Below are 25,616 nucleotides of genomic sequence, written 5' to 3' on the forward strand. Positions count from 1 at the left end.
GCACGGGATGCCATCGCCATCACCGCGCCCTTCGCCATGGCCGAACGCGACGGGGCCGAGCACCGGCGCTACTACGACGGGGGGGGGGGGGGGGGCATGGCCTGCGAGCACACAGGCCAGGGCCGACCATGGCTTACGAGCTCGAGGCATGTTACAACTCCAAATTTTGCTTCCATATTTGTTTTTGCTGGAAACAGTGTACTAATTTGTTACCATCATCTTCGTTTTTTTCTGGAACTAACCAAATTTTGCTGCCATGTCTTTTTGCTGGAATCATTTTGTACCACTTTTTTGTTACAACAGTTTTGGTTTTTTGCTACTATCGGCACTGCCGTTTGTTACATCCTTTTTCATGAGGTTGTCGAGACCCTGCAACTATGTGTTTTGCTACAACCTTGTACACTTTTTGCTACAACCTTGTGCATTTTTTGCTACTACCAGAGAAGCCCCTAGCTGGACCATAAGTTGTTTTTGTTACAACCGTTTTGTGGTTTGCTGCAACCAGTGTCAATTTTTGCTACCACCGGCTTCTTGATTTTTCTGGAACCAGCGCTCGATTTTTCATTTTTGCTACCACTAGTGTTCGATTTGCTGGAACAAGATTCAATTTTTGCTACCATTAGGTTTTTGGTTTCTTGGAACGGCGTCGATTTTTTCCAATCTTGCTACCAACGTTTTATTGGTTTTTGTTGGAACCGTCAAGAATTTTTGCTACGACCAGTGAAATTTTTTGCTGCGACCGGCAAATTAAGGACGAGGAACAACATGAGCTCTACGACGGGTGCTGCGGCTGGCGACGTGCGGCTCTGCGAGCCGCGGGGGGCCTCGCTGGAGATGCGCCTCGGGGGCCTTGCTAGTGCAGCGCGGTGCTGCGAGCCACGGAGGATCTCGCCGGAGATGCGCCAGGGGGGCCCGAGGAAGAAGAAGCTGGGGCGATTTTTTTTGCTCCAGATCCAACCACCGTGCGGCTCGCATCAAGCAGCTATGGCTGGACCGGCCGAAAGTTTCGGCCGGTGCGCCGGCGCCTAGTGGTGCCCGGTAAGGTAAACGTTTAGAGCCGGGGCGCCGGCCGAAACTTCGACCGGTCGACTCGCTCACCCCGCACGTAGCGCTAAAGCAGGAGGGACACGTCATCCCGCAAGGGCCCGCACACCGCTCTGCTTCTCTTATCCTTTCCAACGCGGCTGCAGTCCACACACCACATCTCCTTCCTTTCTTCCCTGCCCTGCCCACACCGCTGCTTCTACCTATCTATTTTTCTCGGACGCCATTGCTGTAGAGTTGCTGCACGGGGCGCCCTCCCCCACGAAGCGCGGCGGCGTGGAGTTGCTGCTGCTGCACAGGATGCCATCGCCATGGCCAAACGCGACGGGGCCGAGCACCGGCGCTACTACGACAGGGGGGCATGGCCTGCGAGCTCATAGGCCAGGGAAGCCATGGCTTATGAGCTCGAGGCATGATATAACTCCAGATTTTGCTTCCATGTTTGTTTTTGCTGGAACCAGTATACTAATTTGTTACCACGGTCTTCGTTTTTTGCTGGAACTAACCAAATTTTGCTGCCATGTCTTTTTGCTGAAACCATTTTGTACCACTTTTTTGCTACAACAGTTTTGTTTTTTTTGCTACTACCGGCACTGATGTTTGTTACATCCTTTTTCATGAGGTTGTCGAGACCCTGCGACTATGTGTTTTGCTACAACCTTTTACACTTTTTGCTACAACCTTGTGCATTTTTTGCTACTACCTGAGAAGCCCCTAGCTGGACCACAAGTTGTTTTTACTACAACCGTTTTGTGCTTTGCTGCAGCCAGTGTCAATTTTTGCTACCACCGGCTTCTTGATTTTTCTAGAACCAGCGCTCGATTTTTCATTTTTGCTACCACTAGCGTTCGATTTGCTGGAACAAGCTTCAATTTTTGCTACCATCAGGTTTTTGGTTTGTTGGAACGGCGTCGATTTTTTCCAATTTTGCTACCAACGTTTTATTGGTTTTTGCTGGAAGCGTCAAGAATTTTAGCTACGATCGGTGGAATTTTTTGCTGCGACCGACAAATTAAGGACAAGGAACAACACGAGCTCTACGACGGATGCTGCGGCCGGTGACGTGCGGCTTTGCGAGCCGCGGGAGGCCTCGCCGGAGTTGCGCCGCGGGGGCCTTGCTGGAGCTGCGCGGTGCTGCGAGCCGCGGGGGATCTCACCGGAAATGCGCCACGCGGGGCCGAAGAAGAAGAAGCTGGGATGATATATTTTTTGCTCCAGATCCAACCGCCATGCAGCTCGCATCGAGCGGCTATGGCTGGACCGGTTGAAAGTTTCGACCGATGCATGGGTGCCTAGCGGTGCCCTAATGGTAATAGTATAAACCCCCGTGCGGGGTCGAATGGTAAAATCGGAATCTGAGCTTACCCCAAATGATTGGCCCAGCGACTGGACAATCAATGTCTCATAACGTGGCTGTCCGATCTGAATTTTGCACGTTGTGCAATTAATTCCCTTGTCGTCTGAAACAATTTTCGCTTATATAGACCCCCAAAGCAACGCACGTATGTATCACGAGGCAAATAATCCCACGGGAAACAATGGAGGCCAGCGGCATGGCTGAGGCTCGCCGCCCTCCGCACGTCGCCATGCTGGTGACGCCCGGGATGGGTCACCTCATCCCGCTGGCGGAGTTGGCCAAGCGCCTGGCCGCGCGGCACGGCGTCACGGCCACGCTCATCACCTTCGCCTCCACGGCGTCCGCCACGCAGCGGGCCTTCCTCGCCTCCCTCCCGCCCACCATCGCCTCCATATCCCTCCCGCCCGTCGACCTCTCCGACCTGCCCCATGGTGCCAGCCTCGCGACCCTCATGTCTGAGGAGTGCGTCCGCTTGGTGCCGGTGCTGATCGGGGTTCTGACGGGGCTCATGGAGACGACGCGGCTGGTGGCCTACGTGGCTGACGTCTTGGGAACAGACTCGTTCGATGCTGCCGTGGCTGCCGGCGTGCCGAGGAGATACATGCTCTTTACGGGGAACCTCCATTGGCTCACGCTCATCCTCCACCTCCCGGAGCTGGACGACACGATGCCCGGCGAGTTCCGGGACCTCGCTGAGCCCGTCGGGCTGCCCGGCTGCGTGCCTATCCCGGGGACGGAAGTCATGTCGGCTCTCCAGGACAAATCCAACCCCAGCCAGGGACGGAGTTCTCATGTAGCCACTGGTGTCAATTGACACCGGTGCCTTCTGGCTTTTGAGCTAATAAGTATTAACAAAAATGCGTCTGACCCCAGCTCAAAAATTCCATTGACCCCAGCCCATCAGGAGAGCAGTCAATCCCTAAAGCCTTAGCCCATAACATCCATTAAGTTATAAAAAAAATCAACAGCCTGCGGCAGCAAACAATGACAGAAGGCCAGGCCCAATGCGTACACACGTCTTTATGTATCAATTAATCGATGTACGCTACACCGGCGCTACTACGACAGGGGGGCATGGCCTGCGAGCTCATAGGCCAGGGAAGCCATGGCTTATGAGCTCGAGGCATGATATAACTCCAGATTTTGCTTCCATGTTTGTTTTTGCTGGAACCAGTGTACTAATTTGTTACCACGGTCTTCGTTTTTTGCTGGAACTAACCAAATTTTGCTGCCATGTCTTTTTGCTGAAACCATTTTGTACCACTTTTTTGCTACAACAGTTTTGTTTTTTTTTTGCTACTACCGGCACTGATGTTTGTTACATCCTTTTTCATGAGGTTGTCGAGACCCTGCGACTATGTGTTTTGCTACAACCTTTTACACTTTTTGCTACAACCTTGTGCATTTTTTGCTACTACCTGAGAAGCCCCTAGCTGGACCACAAGTTGTTTTTACTACAACCGTTTTGTGGTTTGCTGCAGCCAGTGTCAATTTTTGCTACCACCGGCTTCTTGATTTTTCTAGAACCAGCGCTCGATTTTTCATTTTTGCTACCACTAGCGTTCGATTTGCTGGAACAAGCTTCAATTTTTGCTCACGCTCATCCTCCACCTCCCGGAGCTGGACGACACGATGCCCGGCGAGTTCCGGGACCTCGCTGAGCCCGTCAGGCTGCCCGGCTGCGTGCCTATCCCGGGGACGGAAGTCATGTCGGCTCTCCAGGACAAATCCAACCCCAGCCAGGGACGGAGCTCTCATGTAGCCACTGGTGTTAATTGACACCGGTGCCTTCTGGCTTTTGAGCTAATAAGTATTAACAAAAATGCGTCTGACCCCAGCTCAAAAATTCCATTGACCCCAGCCCATCAGGAGAGCAGTCAATCCCTAAAGCCTTAGCCCATAACATCCATTATGTTATAAAAAAAATCAACAGCCTGCGGCAGCAAACAATGACAGAAGGCCAGGCCCAATGCGTACACACGTCTTTATGTATCAATTAATCGATGTACGCTACTCGGCTGTCGTACGCCTGTACCTATACGCGAATAGACGGACGCCCTCATCTCTTCGCCTCCTCATCTCGATCCCTAATTCTGCCACTGCCGTAGCGAATCAGCGATGAACGGCGGCGAACTCGACGCCATTTCATCGGGTGAATGTTGACGTCGGCCGACCGTCCGTCAGTGCATAATCTTTAATTTGCAAGTGTTGGCTCTTCCCATCCCAGGTAATCCGCACCCTCTCTCTCTCCCGGTCTCTAGATTTTCTACAATTTTACATGTGCTTTGATTTTTTCTCATGATGGCTATTGGCTAGGTAAGTTTTGAGTGTCTTTTCTTTGATTTGCCAAGGACCAGGAGGATATGGATAATTTTTTTGTTGAAAGGGAAACGACCAGCATCAGACAGTAATGTGGCAGGGACTTCATACTAGTAGAAAAATGGGCTTTCGTTCGGGTCTGGCCAGCCCATTAGTCCCGGTACTTCCACGAACCGGGACCAATGGATGCATTTGTTCCGGTTCGTGAGCCCAGGGAGCCGGCCGGGGCCTCGTGGGTATTGGTCCCGGTTCGTATGGACCCATTTGTCCCGGTTCTAGGCACGAATCGGGACCAAAGGGCCTCCTGTCTGGGCTCGCTGCACCGGCCACGTGGAGGCCCATCTGCCCCGTTTAGTATAAGAACCGGGACTAAAGGCCTAGGGCATTAGTAACGATCCTTTAGTCCCGGTTCCCCAACCGGGACAGATGGGCCTTATGAACCGGGATAAATGGCCCTTTTTCTACTAGTGTCAAGGCCAGTTAGACCAAGACAAAATCTTGCATCAAATATTGGTACTACTCCTCCGCCTCCGGCAGAAATTAATTTAGATGCACTTCCTCATGATCCAGCTGATCTTGCTAATATTTTCACAGATGAATCTTGGTCATGAACTTCGGATTTTCATAGACAATGTCCGAGCGGACCAAAGATTTGCCAATTTGGATGGCATTGCTGATCTTGCTAAAGTGTTGGTGGAAACTAAAAAGCATCTTGCTTTTCCTTTGATGTATCAACTTCTCAAGTTGGTGCTAATTTTGCGAGTTGCTACAACGTCAGTGGAGAGATGCTTTTCAGCAATGAATATCGCCAAGAGTGTTTTGGAACAAAATGGGTGATGAGTTCATGAGTGATTGCCTGACTTGCTATGTGGAGAAAGACATATTTTCTACAATAACAAATGATGATGTGATTGATCTATTTAAGAAGATGAAAGATCGAGAAGGGAAGTTATAAAATGTGAGTCTCCGTATCACTTTATTTTTTTCCTTAATGATACTTATTTTCTGTATTACTTGTTTTTTATATTGTTGTGAATATAATATGGTCTTTTGTTCATCCTTTCCAGAAAGTTACAAATGAAACGTTCCAAAGTCATATTTTTGCCTATTATTTCCGGAATATGTAAAGAAGTGTTACTTTATGACTTCGCTCAGCCAATACTCGCTACTCGGTACATTTTTATGTAATAATAATATCACCAGCTCTTTCCATATTGTTGTTCTTTATATTGCTCTCGGCCATTATCTATGTTGTTGCACTACTATAATTTCTGCTAGAGGTTTAGCGTGGGCAGCGGTTGACACCAGTGCCCATTTTTTCTAGCTTCATCCCTGACCCCAGCTACCGGTGGATGGTGCACCACGGCGAGCTCTACCGCCACGCCGAGGCCATCCTGGTCAACTCCTTCGACGCCTTAGAGCCAGACGCCGCCAGGGTGCTCTCTCACCCGGAGCCCGGCCGTCCTCCGGTGCACAACATCGGTCCGCTCACAAGAACGGACGCCAGCGACGTACCTCGAGCCGCGTGCCTGGATTGGCTCGACCGGCAGCCGCCCAAGTCGGTCATCTTCGTCTCCTTCGGATCTGGTGGGTCGCTGTCGACGGAGCAGATGCACGAGCTGGCGCTAGGGCTGGAGCTCAGCGGGCAGCGGTTCTTATGGGTGGTGCGGAGCCCAAGCGACGAGGGAGCCTTGCACGCCAACTACTACGACACCGAGAGCAAGAAGGACCCCCTGGCCTACCTCCCGGAGGGGTTCGTGGAGAGGACCAAGGACGTCGGCCTCCTCGTGCCATCGTGGGCGCCGCAGGCGAAGGTACTGGCTCACGAAGCGACGGGAGGATTTTTGGTGCACTGTGGGTGGAACTCGGTCTTGGAGAGCTTGGTGCACGGCGTACCCATGGTCGCATGGCCGCTCTACGCCGAGTAGGGGCAGAATGCTGTGATGCTGACCGAGGGGGCTGGAGTAGCCATACGAGTGCCGATGAACAAGAAAAAGGAGGAGATTGCCGCGGTGGTGAGGGAAATCATGGCAGGCCAAGGCGAAGGCGGCGAGGTAAGAGCTAAGGTGGCGGCACTGCACAAGGCGGCCACCGAAGCTCTACTTGAGGGAGGTGCCACCATGACCGCGTTGGATGAGGTGGTGCACAAGTGGACATGCCATGAGGATAACTAGCTAGGTGTACGCAAATCTAGCAATACATCTGTCCCCTCCTATGCAGTTGTATGATTTGTTTATTGTTCTCATATATTTTCATCTTTAATCCATTTTAGACAACATACTATGTTGGAAATAATGTGGAATCGGGGTTCACTAAGACAGGAATAAAGTATTGGATCAAACTTTTCTCTGGTGTTAAGGTGGTATCTGTGAATAACCATAGACTACCTGAAAAAGATAGAAGAATATGACCTATTTTGGGCATAGAATGCATTACATATGTATGATCATTACCCTTCAATTGGGTCATTCTATTCTACTTTTAGATAGAGAAAAAAACTAAAGGAGAATACTTAGGCCCAGTTCTTTTGAGCAGATTATGGAGAATCTTAGTCCCGAAAATCCCGAGCGAAAAGAACTCGGTTGAACTTCCAAAATCTCAACCGGATTCTCCGGAATCCTAGTGCAATCCCAAAATCCCAAAATACCTTGCTTCTCCCACAATCTCGGGATTCCGGCAAGTCCCATCAAAGAAAACATTTGGACTTAATAGAGTACCCCTTTTGCAGCTGGTTATTACGGCCAAACTACCACTGAGCCAGCCACGGTCGATACAAACAGAACGAGCCTCTGTCGATGCCTGTTCGCATCGCTTTCCTCCCCGCTTACCTCGAGCAGGGCCGCGCGCTAGGGTTCCAGCACCGCCACCGGCCCCGCCTCGCCGCCCCTGACCTCGCTGCCGCCGTCCCGGTACTCGCCGCCGCTGGATTGGTCCTCGCCGCCGCCGGTACCCACTCCCGCCGCAGCCCAGCCGTCCTCCGTGGCCCTCTGCCCTCTGCCGTAGCGGGGACAACAGGAAGCCGCCGCCGCGCCCCTCTGCACCGGGTGCCCACGGCGCCTCCATCCCGAAGCCGCAGTCGAAGTGCCCACCATTCATCCTCCTCCACGGTGAGCCATCCTCTCTGTCCCAACTCTTTGTTCTTCTTTTTTAGCTATATAAATTGGATAGATGCAAATACTTTGTTGCATAGATGGATGAATCGGTGTGTCCGTTGGATAGATGGATGAATGGATTGATTTTTTAATTTGTTAGATGGATGAATGATGCCAGAATTTTTTTGTTCATATTGTCGATGCTACTGTGTATATTGGTTCTATTGGTAGATATTGGTGTTGTGATCTTTGCTACTGTATGAAGATGTTGTTACATTTGACTAGTAGATACTGTTAGAAAAAACAAAGTGTTAACAATTCATCAAACAATTTCTCCAAGGGTAGTACAGACATTTCAACACACAACTCTTTCCAGAATCTCAAACTACAATGTCAGAAAAGAACTCGACCACAGATTCTAGGAGAAGCAGATTCTAGGAGAATTTTCTAGAATCTTGATTCTGTAGAATCCTGGGCGAAAAGAACTGGCCCTTAATAACACGACGAAACATTTATACAAAACACCTATTCCGAGCACACGCAAGGGAACCATAGGCAGCAAGTGAAATCCAATCAACTAAAGATATTATTATTATTATTATTATTATTATTATTATTATTATTATTATTATTATTATTATTATTATTGGGTATTTGTTGATCGATTAGGCATCGCCAAATCTATATCTCACTTATTGCAAGACGTAGCTTGGCCTCCCCTCTCGGCTTGGGTGCGAGCAGGCCCATAAACCGGTTTTGGGAACATTCAGTAGACCACACATTGGATCAGTTTTACAACCTTCCATGCGCATTCTTTCTTTTTCAGTTTTTCTATGTTTTTTTATATTTTATATTTTACTTTTATTTTTTTATTTAAAAAATACGTTTACATTTGAATACAAGTTTTAAAAATTTCGTATAAATGTGGAACATTTTTCAGATACATGTTGACCCTTTTTCATATACATGACGAACATTGTTTGGAATACATCTCTGAATTGTTTTGTGAATACATGTTAAAATTTTCAAAATACACTTTGAACATTTTCTTGATGGCAACAAATATTATTCTAAATTATACAAGCATTTAATTTTCATTGTATATACATTTTTATAAAAATATCATGAACATATTTTTGAAAGGTATGAACATTTTCTAAAATGTCACATATATTCTTTTTGAATGGTACATTTAAAAAATACGAAAGAATACATTATATAAACAGCTTGTAAAAATGTGACCTGTAATTTTTTTTCAAAACAAGTGAAGCTTTGATAGTTGAAAAATGAAGAATTTTTTTCATGTCAATTGCCTGAATCTCAAATTTGTGCTGGTGCCGGAAATTTGGATCGGGACATTGGTGAATGTTGACAGTAGAGCCATATACATTTTTGTTAAAAAAGATTAGCCAAACATATGCTTATCAATTTGAAGTTTTTTTCTGGGAAACTATGAATTTAATATTTGAGATTATTTGTTGCTACAGCTAACTTGTCTAAAAGTCTAAACTGTTAAAGAGAGACGGGCAATGTATTTCAACACCAGGACTAAAGGGAAGAAGCCTTTTTGAAATGAACAAGAGAAAAATCACCATGGAAGAAGCTAGGCCCGGGGATGCATGCATGCATGCATTAGCGGTTTTGTCCTCACTGCCGTAGGGCAATGGCGCACCGTACCTGCCCTGCATCTATCCATGTGGCTGGCTAGTACTCCCTTTATTTTAAATTACTCATCGCAGAAATAGACGTTTCTAAAATTAAAATACATCTAGATATATCGATACCTGTGACAAGTAATTCGGAACAGAGGGAGTAGGTATCATCGCTGCTTGGCCTTGCTTTGCATGGAGTCAATGGCAGAAAATTACCACATTTGCCCACCAAATCGCTAATCTGTTGCAAAAAAACACCACATTAGCAGTAAACTTGTTACAAAAAACACCGATCGCTCACTTTGCTTCATTTAATCACGTTTCTAACAAAAATCGCCACGTGTGCGCGTTGACTGAGTCTTCTTCCTTCTCCTCTCTTCCCCTTCTATCACACATTTTGTCAAACATGTTGAGGGCATATCCCGCCAGCGCCATGGCAGCCGTCACGGCTAGCCCCAATACGCCGCCCCGGCGAGATCCCCTCCGCCCCTCACCGCCCATGGAGCTAATCCCGAGCTCCTGCCGCAGCTCGCGAAGGGAGGCATCAGGGGTCCCCCGCCCGTTGCTGCAGTCCGCCGCGCTTTGAGCCGGGAATAAGGACCTTGTCGCACAGCTCCGCCTCAGCGTGCAGCATCCCGTGACCCTCGTTCTCGCGGCGACGGACCTCTCGGTGGCCGGCGTGGATGCGGGCAGGCCGTGCGGCGCGGCCGTCATGCGATTCGTGCTGGGGGAGGACCGCCTCGCTCAAGGAGGCAACGGGCCGCCGCCGCTGCCATCGAGCGCCAGCGAAGACAATGCACGGCGACCATTCTTCTGCTTGACAACGAGGAGGGGGAGCAGCACCTCCCCGCCCTCAACAAGCTTGCCGGCCGCGGAGCAGCAGGTACGCAGTGGGGACGTGCACGCCCTGGGCCTGGTGCTCCTCCTCGGTGCGGCTAATGGCGAAGCCGAGCTTGGTGTCCTCCTCCTCCAGGGTGATCTCCACGTGCATCTCTCCGGCGGCCGCGGTGTACCAGAGGCGCACAGTTTACCAGGGCAGCGCATTAGAGCCAGCTGCGACGGCCATGGCGATGACGGGAGATGCCCTCAACATCTTTGATAAAATGTGTGATAGAAGGGGAAGAGAGGAGAGGGAAGAAGACTCAGTCAACGCGCACACGTGGTGATTTTTGCCAAGTCAGCTCCCGACAAGCGGGCCTCATTGTCGGAAACGCGATTAACTGAAGCAAAGTGAGCGATCAGTGCTTTTTGCAACAAATTCACTGCTAATGTAGTGTTTTTTGCAACAAATGAACGACTTGATGGTTTTCTGCAAAGCTAGTCGCAAACATGGTAGTTTTCTGCAATTGACTCCTTTGCATGAGATTGTTCCGGCCGGGCATCATAATGCAGTCAAATCATCACCAGACTCTAGTTTTTTTTCCCCAATGGTGACCATGCACCTGCACTGCATGCACAAAGAACAACAAATGCTTGCTTTTGGCGCCATGGCCGGCCGTGAGCAAGCGGCTGTGCATAGCGTAGCGAGGTGGCTTGGAAAAGCACCAACCTCAGGACGAGAACATTGGGCGAGCCTGAATGAGCGTTGCTGCATGCATGTATGTATAGCTGCTGCTGGCAAGCCTGAATGATCTGATGGCTGTTTGTTTGTAGGAGTATCTCATGGTCAGGACTAGGAGAGAAGCTGTTCCTTGCAACAGGAGAGCAACTTGTCGCCGGTCGATCATGTGAACGCGCGCGTCGCCTACTCCGGCGGAGGCCGGAGTCTAGCTAGCTCAAGAATTTCCGTGCGTGCATGGAATTACTATTTCCGCCTTGTAGAGAATGATTTGGTGCATCGATAATAATTGATCGTGCACTAGGCACATATATATAGGTACAAGGGGTGCGACCGGTGTCTTCTCCCAAGATACAAGTACATACAGGGGAAGAGAGACACTACAGGTGCGGCATACAAAACTCAGACCTACGTACATGTACACATGTTCAACACCCCCCGCAGTCGAAGCGTCGCCGGTGACGCAGAGGCTGGATCGAAAGCCCTCAAACGTCGAGGTGGGTAGTCCCTTCGTCATGACATCGGCGAACTGCTGATCGGTGGGCACATGGAGAACTCGAACACGACCAAGTGCGACCCGCTCCCTGACGAAGTGAATGTCGAGCTCAATATGCTGCGTCCGTCGGTGATGGACAGGGTTGGCAGCGAGATACATCGCGGAGACGTTGTCACAGTAAACAAGCGTCGCCTTGGTAACCTCGCATAGCAACTCCTGAAGTAACTGTCGTAACCAAGAGCACTCCACGACGGCGTTGGCCACAGCGCTGTACTCAGCCTCGGCGCTCGATCGTGAGGTCGTGGGTTGTCGTTTAGACGACCACGAAATCAGAGAGGGCCCAAGGTTGACACAGTAGCCGGAAGTGGAGCGGCGAGTGTCGGGACACCCAGCCCAGTCGGCGCCGGAGTAGGCGACAAGGCTGGTGTCAGGTGAGGCCGTCAGGGTGAGACCCATAGCTGTGGTGCCACGTATGTACCAAAGAATACGTTTCACCAGAGCCCAATGAGTGTCACGAGGAGCATGCATATGAAGGCACACCTGCTGGACAACGTACTGAATGTCCGGACGCGTCAGTGTGAGATACTGAAGCGCACTGACGATGGAGCGGTAGAAGGGAGCGTCGGACGCCGGAGAACCCTTGATGGCAGACACCTTAGCCTTCGTGTCGACAGGCATAGGAGCAGGCTTGTAGTTAAGCATGCCCGCTCTCTCCAGAAGCTCGTAGGCGTACTTCTGTTGGTGCAGGAAGAAGCCAGTGGCCCGGTGCACAACCTCGATGCCGAGGAAGTAGTGAAGAGCCCCCAAGTCCTTGAGGGCGAACTCGGTGCCGAGGCGAGCTGTGATCTGCTGAAGGAGCGCTGGCGAAGAGGCAGTCAGGATGATGTCGTCGACGTACAGGAGGAGGTACGCGGTGGCGGGACCCTGGTGATAAACAAACAGGGAGGCATCAGACCGTGTGGACCGAAACCCCTGCTGCTGAAGGAAGGCCGCGATCCGCTGGTACCAGGCCCAAGGCACCTGCTTCAACCCGTAAAGAGAACGGGAGAGCAAGCACACATGGTCCGGATAGTCAGTGTCGACGAAGCCAGTAGGCTGCTGACAGAACACCCGTCGAGATGGACATGCAAGAAAGCATTGGACACATCGAGCTGGTGGACCGGCCAGGCGCGAGAAACAGTGAGCTGGAGAACAACGCGAATCGTGCCCGGTTTGACAACCGGGGCGAAGGTGTCGGTGAAGTCCACACCTGCACACTGGCGAAAGCCGCGCACCACCCAATGTGCCTTGTAGCGCTCAAGGGAACCGTCGGGGCGAGTCTTGTGGCGGAAGATCCACTTGCCAGTGATGACATTGGCATGGGGAGGCCGCGGAACAAGCTGCCACGTACGGTTGCGCTGCAGGGCATCAAGCTCCTCACGCATCTCAGCTAGCCAATTTGGATCCCGAAGGGCTGCGCGAGCGGAGGTGGGTAGCGGAGACGGTGCAGAGGTGGATGCAGCACACGCGTACTAGTCCGACGGGTAGCGCATGCTGGGACAAAGTGTCCCGGTCCGAACCCGAGTGACCACACCGGTGAGGGGTGCGGCCGCAGCAACGGGGGCCGCGAGGGCCGCAACAGGGGCCGCGGCGGGGGCGGCCGAGGAGGCCGCGACATTAGGGGCCACGGCAGAAACGGGGGCCGCCGGGGGGCCGCGGCGACGGGGCCCACGGGGGCTGCGGCGAGGTCGGCCGAGGGGGCAGCGGTAGTAGCCGCCGTGCCAGGGGCCACAGCAAGGGCCGCAGCGCCAGGGGCCGCCGGCGCAGGGAGCGCGGGCAGGGCCGACTCCGAGGCGCGGCTGGGCGGTTCGCCAGAGGTGGGGGCAGGGGCGAACCGCGCCGCTGGAGACGCTGAAGGTGATGGTACCTGCTAAAACGGGAACACCAGCTCATCAAAGTACACATGCCGCAAAGTGAAAATGCGGTGGGACACTGGATCATAGCACCGGTAACCTTTGGTGTTGGGAGGATAACCAAGAAAAATGCAAGGAAGTAACCGGGGTGCGAGTTTGTGAGGAGCAGTGGACACGGTGCTAGGGTAAGAGAGACACCCGAAGATGCGAAGATCATCATAAGATGGAATCGCACCGAAGAGGAGCTGGTGAGGAGTGTAGTTCCAGCGGGAACGACAGGGGCGAATGTTAATGAGGAGGCTGGCGGTCGCGAGCGCGTCCGACCAGAACCGAGGAGGCACGTAGGAGTGGAAGAGCAACGTGCAGACACAGTCATTAAGAGTGCGAAGGACGCGCTCGGCGCGACCATTCTGCTAGGACGTGTAGGGGCATGTGAGGCGAAAGATGGTGCCGTGGGATGCAAGTAAATTGCGGACGGCGACGTTGTTAATGAAGGAAATATGCCCTAGAGGCAATAATAAAGTTATTATTTATTTCCTTATATCATGATAAATGTTTATTATTCATGCTAGAATTGTATTAACCGGAAACATAATACATGTGTGAATACATAGACAAACTTAGTGTCACTAGTATGCCTCTACTTGACTAGCTCGTTAATCAAAGATGGTTATATTTCCTGACCATGAACAAAGTGTTGTTATTTGGTTAACGAGGTCACATCATTAGTTGAATGATCTGATTGACATGACCCATTCCATTAGCTTAGCACCCGATCGTTTAGTATGTTGCTATTGCTTTCTTCATGACTTATACATGTTCCTATAACTATGAGATTATGCAACTCTCGTTTACCGGAGGAACACTTTGGGTACTACCAAACGTCACAACGTAACTGGGTGATTATAAAGGAGTACTACAGGTGTCTCCAAAGGTACATGTTGGGTATTTCGAGATTAGGATTTGTCACTCCGATTGTCGGAGAGGTATCTCTGGGCCCTCTCGGTAATGCACATCACATAAGCCTTGCAAGCATTACAACTAATATGTTAGTTGTGAGATGATGTATTACAGAACGAGTAAAGAGACTTGCCGGTAACGAGATTGAACTAGGTATTGGATACCGACGATCGAATCTCGGGCAAGTAACATACCGATGACAAAGGGAACAACGTATGTTGTTATGCAGTCTGACCGATAAAGATCTTCGTAGAATATGTAGGAGCCAATATGGGCATCTAGGTCCCGCTATTGGTTATTGACCGGAGACGTGTCTCGGTCATGTCTACATTGTTCTCGAACCCGTAGGGTCCGCACGCTTAAGGTTACGATGATAGTTATATTATGAGTTTATGCATTTTGATGTACCGAAGGTTGTTCGGAGTCCCGGATGTGATCACAGACATGACAAGGAGTCTCGAAATGGTCGAGACGTAAAGATTGATATATTGGAAGCCTATGTTTGGATATCGGAAGTGTTCCGGGTGAAATCGGGATTTTACCGGAGTACCGAGAGGTTACCGGAACCCCCCGGAAGCTATATGGGCCTTAGTGGGCTTTAGTGGAAAGGAGAAAGGGGCAGCCCAAGGTGGCTGTGCGCCTCCCCCCTTCCCCTAGTCCTATTAGGACTAGGAGAGGTGGCCGGCCCCCTCTCTCTCTTTCCCCCCTCAAGGAGTCCTATTCCAACTAGGATTGGGGGGGGGGGAATCCTACTCCCAGAGGGAGTAGGACTCTCCTGGCGTGCCTCCTGTGGCCGGCCAGCCTCCCTCCTCTAATCCTTTATATACTGAGGCAGAGGCACCCCAGAAACACACAAGTTGATCCACGTGATCTATTCCTTAGCCGTGTGCGGTGCCCCCAGCCACCATATTCCTCGATAATACTGTAGCGGAGTTTAGGCGAAGCCCTGCTGCTGTAGTACATCAAGATCGTCACCACGCCGTCGTGCTGACGGAACTCTTCCCCGACACTTTGCTGGATCGGAGTCCGGGGATCGTCATCGAGCTGAACGTGTGCACGAACTCGGAGGTGCCGTAGTTTCGGTGCTTGATCGGTTGGATCGTGAAGACGTACGACTACTTCCTCTACGTTGTGTCAACGCTTCCGCAGTCGGTCTGCGTGGGTACGTAGACAACACTCTCCCCTCTCGTTGCTATGCATCACATGATCTTGCGTGTGCGTAGGAAATTTTTGAAATTACTACGAAACCCAACAGTGGCAACCGAGCCTAGGTTATTTATGTTGATGTTATATGCACGAGTAGAACACAAGTGAGTTGTGGGCGATATAAATCATACTGCCTACCAGCATGTCATACTTTGGTTCGGCGGCATTGTTGGACGAGACGACCCGGACCAACATTACGCGTACGCTTACGCGAGACCGGTTCCCCCGACGTGCTTTGCACACAGGTGGCTTGCGGGCGACTGTCTCTCCAACTTTAGTTGAACCAAGTATGGCTACGCCCGGTCCTTGCGAAGGTTAAAACGGAGTCTATTTGACAAACTATCGTTGTGGTTTTGATGCATAGGTGAGATTGGTTCTTGCTTAAGCCCGTAGCAGCCACGTAAAACTTGCAACAACAAAGTAGAGGACGTCTAACTTGTTTTTGCAGGGCATGTTGTGATGTGATATGGTCAAGGCATGATGCTGAATTTTATTGTATGAGATGATCATGTTTTGTAACTGAGTTATCGGCAACTGGCAGGAGCCATATGGTTGTCGCTTTATTGTATGCAATGCAATCGCGATGTAATGCTTTACTTTATTACTAAACAGTAGTGATAGTCGTGGAAGCATAAGATTGGCGAGACGACAACGATGCTACGATGGAGATCAAGGTGTCACGCCGGTGACGATGGTGATCATAACGTTGCTTCGGAGATGGAGATCACAAGCACAAGATGATGATGGCCATATCATATCACTTATATTGATTGCATGTGATGTTTATCTTTTTATGTATCTTATCTTGCTTTGTTTGACGGTAGCATTATAAGATGATCTCTCACTAAATTATCAAGAAGTGTTCTCCCTGAGTATGCACCGTTGCCAAAGTTCGTCGTGCCCAGACACCACGTGATGATCGGGTGTGATAAGCTCTACGTCCATCTACAACGGGTGCAAGACAGTTTTGCACACGCAGAATACTCAGGTTAAACTTGACGAGCCTAGCATATGCAGATATGGCCTCGGAACACAGAGACCGAAAGGTCGAGCATGAGCATATAGTAGATATGATCAACATAACGATGTTCACCATTGAAAACTACTCCATCTCATGTGATGATCGGTTATGGTTTGGTTGATTTGGATCACGTAATCACTTAGAAGATTAGAGGGATGTCTATCTAAGTGGGAGTTCTTAAGTAATTTTATTAATTGAACTTAAACTTATCATGAACTTAGTACCTGATAGTATCTTGCTTGTTTATGTTGATTGTAGATAGATGGCTCGTGCTGTTGTTCCATTGAATTTTAATGCGTTCCTTGAGAAAGCAAAGTTGAAAGATGATGGTAGCAATTACACGGACTGGGTCCGTAACTTGAGGATTATCCTCATTGCTGCTCAGAAAAATTACGTCCTAGAAGCACCGCTGGGTGCCAGGCCTGCTGCAGGAGCAACGTGTTATGAACGTCTGGCAGAGCAAAGCTGATGACTACTCGATGGTTCAGTGTGCCATGCTTTACGGCTTAGAATCGGGACTTCAACGAAGTTTTGAACGTCATGGAGCATATGAGATGTTCCAGGAGTTGAAGTTAATATTTCAAGCAAATGCCCGGATTGAGAGATATGAAGTCTCCAATAAGTTCTATAGCTGCAAGATGGAGGAGAACAGTTCTGTCAGTGAGCATATACTCAAAATGTCTGGGTATAATAATCACTTGATTCAATTGGGAGTTAATCTTCCGGATGATTGCGTCATTGACAGAATTCTCCAATCACTGCCACCAAGCTACAAGAGCTTCGTGATGAACTATAATATGCAAGGGATGAACAAGACTATTCCCGAGCTCTTCGCAATGCTGAAAGCTGCGGAGGTAGAAATCAAGAAGGAGCATCAAGTGTTGATGGTCAACAAGACCACTAGTTTCAAGAAAAAGGGCAAAGGGAAGAAGAAGGGGAACTTCGAAAAGAACGGCAAGCAAGTTGCTACTCAAGAGAAGAAACCCAAGTCTGGACCTAAGCCTGAAACTGAGTGCTTCTACTGCAAGCAAACTGGTCACTGGAAGCGGAACTGCCCCAAGTATTTGGCGGATAAGAAGGATGGCAAGGTGAACAAAGGTATATGTGATATACATGTTATTGATGTGTACCTTACTAGAGCTCGCAGTAGCACCTGGGTATTTGATACTGGTTCTGTTGCTAATATTTGCAACTCGAAACAGGGACTACGGAATAAGCGGGCACTATCAAAGGACGAGGTGACGATGCGCGTGGGAAACGGTTCCAAAGTCGATGTGATCGCGGTCGGCACGCTACCTCTACATCTACCTTCGGGATTAATATTAGACCTAAATAATTGTTATTTGGTGCCAGCGTTGAGCATGAACATTATATCTGGATCTTGTTTGATGCGAGATGGTTATTCATTTAAATCAGAGAATAATGGTTGTTCTATTTATATGAGTAATATCTTTTATGGTCATGCACCTTTGAAGAGTGGTCTATTTTTGATGAATCTCGATAGTAGTGATACACATATTCATAATGTTGAAGCCAAAAGATGCAGAGTTGATAATGAAAGTGCAACTTATTTGTGGCACTGTCGTTTAGGTCATATCGGTGTAAAGCGCATGAAGAAACTCCATACTGATGGACTTTTGGAACCACTTGATTATGAATCACTTGGTACTTGCGAACCGTGCCTCATGGGCAAGATGACTAAAACACCGTTCTCCGGTACTATGGAGAGAGCAACAGATTTGTTGGAAATCATACATACCGATGTATGTGGTCCGATGAATATTGAGGCTCGTGGCGGATATCGTTATTTTCTCACCTTCACAGATGATTTAAGCAGATATGGGTATATCTACTTAATGAAACATAAGTCTGAAACATTTGAAAAGTTCAAAGAATTTCAGAGTGAAGTTGAAAATCATCGTAACAAGAAAATAAAGTTTCTACGATCTGATCGTGGAGGAGAATATTTGAGTTACGAGTTTGGTGTACATTTGAAAAACTGTGGAATAGTTTCGCAACTCACGCCACCCGGAACACCATAGCGTAATGGTGTGTCCGAACGTCGTAATCGTACTTTACTAGATATGGTGCGATCTATGATGTCTCTTACATATTTACCGCTATCGTTTTGGGGTTATGCTTTAGAGACGGCCGCATTCACGTTAAATAGGGCACCATCAAAATCCGTTGAGACGACACCTTATGAACTATGGTTTGGCAAGAAACCAAAGTTGTCGTTTCTTAAAGTTTGGGGCTACGATGCTTATGTGAAAAAGCTTCAACCTGATAAGCTCGAACCCAAATTGGAGAAATGTGTCTTCGTAGGATACCCAAAGGAGACTGTTGGGTACACCTTCTATCACAGATCCGAAGGCAAGACATTCGTTGCTAAGAATGGATCCTTTATAGAGAAGGAGTTTCTCTCGAAAGAAGTGAGTGGGAGGAAAGTAGAACTTGACGAGGTAACTGTACCTGCTCCCTTACTGGAAAGTAGTACATCACAGAAAACTGTTTCAGTGACACCTACACCAGTTAGTGAGGAAGCCAATGATAATGATCATGAAACTTCAGATCAAGATACTACTGAACCTCGTAGATCAACCAGAGTAAGATCCGCACCAGAGTGGTACGGTAATCCTGTTCTGGAAGTCATGCTACTAGATCATGATGAACCTACGAACTATGAAGAAGCGATGGTGAGCCCAGATTCCGCAAAGTGGCTTGAAGCCATGAAATCTGAGATGGGATCCATGTATGAGAACAAAGTATGGACTTTGGTTGACTTGCCCGATGATCGGCAAGCAATTGAGAATAAATGGATCTTTAAGAAGAAGACTGACGCTGATGGTAATGTTACTATCTACAAAGCTCGACTTGTCGCGAAAGGTTTTCGGCAAGTTCAAGGGATTGACTACGATGAGACCTTCTCACCCGTAGCGATGCTTAAGTCTGTCCGAATCATGTTAGCGATTGCCGCATTCTATGATTATGAAATTTGGCAAATGGATGTCAAAACTGCATTCCTGAATGGATTTCTGGAAGAAGAGTTGTATATGATGCAACCAGAAGGTTTTGTCGATCCAAAGGAGCTAACAAAGTGTGCAAGCTCCAGCAATCCATTTATGGACTGGTGCAAGCCTCTCGGAGTTGGAATAAACGCTTTGATAGTGTGATCAAAGCATTTGGTTTTATACAGACTTTCGGAGAAGCCTGTATTTACAAGAAAGTGAGTGGGAGCTCTGTAGCATTTGTGATATTATATGTGGATGACATATTACTAATTGGAAATGATATAGAATTTCTGGATAGCATAAAGGGATACTTGAATAAGAGTTTTTCAATGAAAGACCTCGGTGAAGCTGCTTACATATTAGGCATTAAGATCTATAGAGATAGATCAAGATGCTTAATTGGACTTTCACAAAGCACATACCTTGACAAAGTTTTGAAGAAGTTCAAAATGGATCAACCAAAGAAAGGGTTCTTGCCTGTATTACAAGGTGTGAAGTTGAGTAAGACTCAATGCCCGACCACTGCAGAAGATAGAGAGAAAATGAAAGATGTTCCCTATGCTTCAGCCATAGGCTCTATCATGTATGCAATGCTGTGTACCAGACCTGATGTGTGCCTTGCTATAAGTTTAGCAGGGAGGTACCAAAGTAATCCGGGAGTGGATCACTGGACAGCGGTCAAGAACATCCTGAAATACCTGAAAAGGACTAAGGATATGTTTCTCGTATATGGAGGTGACAAAGAGCTCACCGTAAAAGGTTACGTTGATGCAAGCTTTGACACTGATCCGGACGATTCTAAATCGCAAACCGGATACGTATTTACATTAAACAGTGGAGCTGTCAGTTGGTGCAGTTCTAAACAAAGCGTCGTAGCAGGATCTACATGTGAAGCGGAGTACATAGCTGCTTCGGAAGCAGCGAACGAAGGAGTCTGGATGAAGGAGTTCATATCCGATCTAAGTGTCATACCTAGTGCATCGGGTCCAATGAAAATCTTTTGTGACAATACTGGTGCAATTGCCTTGGCAAAGGAATCCAGATTTCACAAAAGGACCAAGCACATCAAGAGACGCTTCAACTCCATCCGGGATCTAGTCCAGGTGGGAGACATAGAGATTTGCAAGATACATACGGATCCGAATGTTGCAGACCCGTTGACTAAGCCTCTTCCACGAGCAAAACATGATCAGCACCAAGGCTCCATGGGTGTTAGAATCATTACAGTGTAATCTAGATTATTGACTCTAGTGCAAGTGGGAGACTGAAGGAAATATGCCCTAGAGGCAATAATAAAGTTATTATTTATTTCCTTATATCATGATAAATGTTTATTATTCATGCTAGAATTGTATTAACCGGAAACATAATACATGTGTGAATACATAGAAAAACTTAGTGTCACTAGTATGCCTCTACTTGACTAGCTCGTTAATCAAAGATGGTTATGTTTCCTGACCATGAACAAAGTGTTGTTATTTGGTTAACGAGGTCACATCATTAGTTGAATGATCTGATTGACATGACCCATTCCATTAGCTTAGCACCCGATCGTTTAGTATGTTGCTATTGCTTTCTTCATGACTTATACATGTTCCTATAACTATGAGATTATGCAACTCCCGTTTACCGGAGGAACACTTTGGGTACTACCAAACGTCACAACGTAACTGGGTGATTATAAAGGAGTACTACAGGTGTCTCCAAAGGTACATGTTGGGTTGGCGTATTTCGAGATTAGGATTTGTCACTCCGATTGTCGGAGAGGTATCTTTGGGCCCTCTCGGTGATGCACATCACATAAGCCTTGCAAGCATTACAACTAATATGTTAGTTGTGAGATGATGTATTACGGAACGAGTAAAGAGACTTGCCGGTAACGAGATTGAACTAGGTATTGGATACCGACGATCGAATCTCGGGCAAGTAACATACCGATGACAAAGGGAACAACGTATGTTGTTATGCGGTCTGACCGATAAAGATCTTCGTAGAATATGTAGGAGCCAATATGGGCATCTAGGTCCCGCTATTGGTTATTGACCGGAGACGTGTCTCGGTCATGTCTACATTGTTCTCGAACCCGTAGGGTCCGCACGCTTAAGGTTACGATGATAGTTATATTATGAGTTTATGCATTTTGATGTACCGAAGGTTGTTCGGAGTCCCGGATGTGATCACAGACATGACAAGGAGTCTCGAAATGGTCGAGACGTAAAGATTGATATATTGGAAGCCTATGTTTGGATATCGGAAGTGTTCCGGGTGAAATCGGGATTTTACCGGAGTACCGGGAGGTTACCGGAACCCCCCGGAAGCTATATGGGCCTTAGTGGGCTTTAGTGGAAAGGAGAAAGGGGCAGCCCAAGGTGGCTGTGCACCTCCCCCCTTCCCCTAGTCCTATTAGGACTAGGAGAGGTGGCCGGCCCCCTCTCTCTCTTTCCCCCCTCAAGGAGTCCTATTCCAACTAGGATTGGGGGGGAATCCTACTCCCAGAGGGAGTAGGACTCTCCTGGCGCGCCTCCTGTGGCCGGCCAGCCTCCCCCCTCTAATCCTTTATATACTGAGGCAGAGGCACCCCAGAAACACACAAGTTGATCCACGTGATCTATTCCTTAGCCGTGTGCGGTGCCCCCAGCCACCATATTCCTCGATAATACTGTAGCGGAGTTTAGGCGAAGCCCTGCTGCTATAGTACATCAAGATCGTCACCACGCCATCGTGCTGACGGAACTCTTGCCCGACACTTTGCTGGATCGGAGTCCGGGGATCGTCATTGAGCTAAACGTGTGCTCGAACTCGGAGGTGTCGTAGCTTCGGTGCTTGATCGGTTGGATCGTGAAGACGTACGACTACTTCCTCTACGTTGTGTCAATGCTTCCGCAGTCGGTCTGCGTGGGTACGTAGACAGCACTCTCCCCTCTTGTTGCTATGCATCACATGATCTTGCGTGTGCGTAGGAAAATTTTGAAATTACTACAAAACCCAACAGTTAAACTCCTTGTCGTTGTCAGTTTGCAACGCGAGAATGGGACGACCGAACTGTGTGGTGACATATGAATAAAAGGCTGTGAGTGTGGCAAGAGCATCGGACTTGCGACGGAGAGGGAATGTCCACACATAATGAGAAAAATCATCCAATATCACCAGATAGTATAAATAGCCCGTGTTGCTAGCAACCGGGGACGTCCAAACATCACTATACAATAGCTGAAATGGAAAGGTGGAAATGTTTGTAGACTCGCTAATGGGAAGACGAATGTGCTTGCCAAGACGGCAAGCCTCACAAGTATGATCGTCGACTTTATTACATGAGAAAGAAAAACTATGAAGAATCTGACGCATAACGGTGAAGTTGGGATGACCAAGAAGGGCATGCCAAAGATCGACACTGGTGACGAAGGCGACGGGACGACGGGTGGTGGTGGCGCCGGAGGGGTGCACTGGGTAAAGCTCGTCTGGGCTGTCACATCGCTGGAGTACCATCCGTGTACGGGCGTCCTTCACAGAAAAACCGATATCGTCAAATTCAATGGTGATAGGGTTCTCACGAGCAAGGCGACGAACAGAAACAAGATTAGTAACTAAGTCAGGAGACACAAAAATATTAGACATATGGACATGAGTAGAAGTAGACGGAAAAGACATATGACCGACATGCGTAATGGGTAGGGAGGAACCATTACCAACGGTGATATGGGTGGGAGTATGAATGGGAGTGGCAGACATGAGGTTACCGGGATGAGCAGTCATGTGAGCAGTGACGCCCGAGTCCATGTACCAGTCACCACCGCAACCATAAGAGCTCGGTGACGGGGCGGAGTGCAGGGCGGCGAGCAGGGCCAGGTCCCACGGCGGTAGTACCTGAGTAGGGTAAAACCCTCCATAGGCCGGCGCGGGAGCTGCACCGAAGGCTGACTGAGTTGTTGAAGAAAGATACCAAGTTCATATGGACAGAGGAATGTGAGGCTAGTTTCCAGGAGTTGAAGAAATGTTTGGTTACCTCACCAGTATTGATTTTTCCAGACCAGACCAAGGATTATGAGGTGTATTGTGACGCTTCACGTCGAGGACTTGGAGCAGTGCTTATGCAGGAAGGGAGAGTTGTTTCATATGCCTCAAGACAACTGAAGCCTCATGAGTTGAATTATGCCACGCATGATTTGGAGTTAGCAGCAGTAGTGCATGCATTGAAGACATGGAGACATTTCCTCATTGGAAATCATTGTGAGGTGTACACGGATCATAAGAGTTTGAAGTACATTTTCACACAGAAGGAGTTAAATCTCAGACAAAGGAGATGGTTGGAGCTTATCAAGGATTATGATATAAAATTGCATTATCACCCCGGAAAGGCTAATGTAGTAGCTGACGCATTAAGCCGTAAGAGCCATGTCAATACATTAATGACGGGAGAAATACCAAGGGAGTTAGCAGAAAATCTTCGTGAACTATGTTTGGAAATAGTTCCGAGAGGCTATGTAGCAGCATTGGAGATTCAGTCAACCTTGATGGATAAAATCAGGGAAGCTTAGAAAGCTGACAAAGAGATTGCCGCTATAAAGGAGAAACTGAGCAAAGGAAAAGCTAAAGGATATCGTGAGGATGAACACGACACCCTATGTTTTGAAGACCGTGTTTACGTGCCCAATGATATGGAGATCAGAAAGTTGATTTTGCAAGAGGCACACGACTCACCGTATTCGATTCACCCAGGAAATACCAAGATGTATTTGGATTTGAAGGATATTTTCTGGTGGACCAGAACGAAGAAGGATATTGCGGAGTATGTAGCAGTTTGTGATGTATGTCAGAGAGTAAAGGCAGAGCATCAGAAGCCAGCAGGATTGTAACAACCATTGCCGATACCCGAATGGAAGTGGGATAAGCTAGGCATGGATTTTAACACGGGATTACCCAGGACTCGTTCAGGCTATGACTCGATTTGGTTTGTAGTTGATCGATTGACGAAAGTAGCTCATTTCATCCCGGTAAAGACCACTTACACCAGTGCTAAGTTGGCAAAGGTATACATGACCAGGATCGTATGTTTGCATGGAGTTCCAAGGAGTATCGTATCAGATAGAGGAACCCAGTTTACCTCAAAGTTCTGGAAGCAGTTGCACGAAACTTTGGGTACCAGACTAGAATTTAGTACAGCTTTTCATCCACAGACAGATGGACATACCGAGAGAGTCAATCAGATTTTGGAGGATATGCAGAGAGCTTGTGCGCTAGATTACGGATCTAGTTGGGACGATAATTTGCCATATGCAGAGTTCTCTTACAACAACAGTTATCAAACCAATTTAAAGATGGCCCCTTTCAAAGCTTTGTATGGAAGGAGGTGCAGGACACCGTTGTCGTGGGACGAAGTTGGAGACCGCCAGTTGTTTGGATCTGACTTGATTAAAGAGTCTGAACAGAAGGTGAAGTTGATTCGCGATAGGCTCAAGATAGCCCAGTCCAGACAGAAAAGTTATGCAGATTCTAAACGCAAGGAGACAGTTTACGAAGTCGGAGATAGAGCTTATCTTCGAGTATCTCCACTTCGGGGAACAAAACGTTTTGGAGTTAAAGGGAAGTTAGCGCCACGATTTGTAGGACCATATCGAGTTTTGGAGCGTATGGGAGAATTGGCCTACAAGTTGGAATTGCCCGAAGGATTGTCAGGAGTACATGATGTGTTCCACGTTTCTCAGTTAAAGAAATGTCACGCGGAGATGGCTGACATACAGTTGAGAGACACGGTGCCTTTGGAAACTATTCAGCAGGATAACGATTTGACCTACGAGGAGAAACCAGCTAAGATTCTCGAGTTTGCCGGCCGAGTTACTCGCAGCAAAGTTATCAAGTTTTGCAAAGTTCAGTGGAGCCACCACACGGAGGATGAAGCCACCTGGGAGCGAGAGGAAGATTTGCTCAAGGACCACCCTCACCTATTTTCTAGCCAACCCGAATCTCGAGGGCGAGATTCATCTTAAGGGGGGTAGGTTTGTAACATCCCA

The 25,616-nt window shown here is 48.3% G+C and overlaps 1 pseudogene; it reads left to right on the plus strand.

Annotated features, from left to right (window-relative positions):
• Positions 1–2,572: 2,572 nt before the first annotated feature.
• Positions 2,573–6,894, plus strand: LOC123057688 (UDP-glycosyltransferase 72B1-like; annotated as a pseudogene).
• Positions 6,895–25,616: the final 18,722 nt, after the last annotated feature.

The sequence above is a fragment of the Triticum aestivum genome, chromosome 3A (assembly GCF_018294505.1).
Source record: "Triticum aestivum cultivar Chinese Spring chromosome 3A, IWGSC CS RefSeq v2.1, whole genome shotgun sequence".
In the NCBI taxonomy this organism is placed as follows: Eukaryota; Viridiplantae; Streptophyta; class Magnoliopsida; order Poales; family Poaceae; genus Triticum; species Triticum aestivum.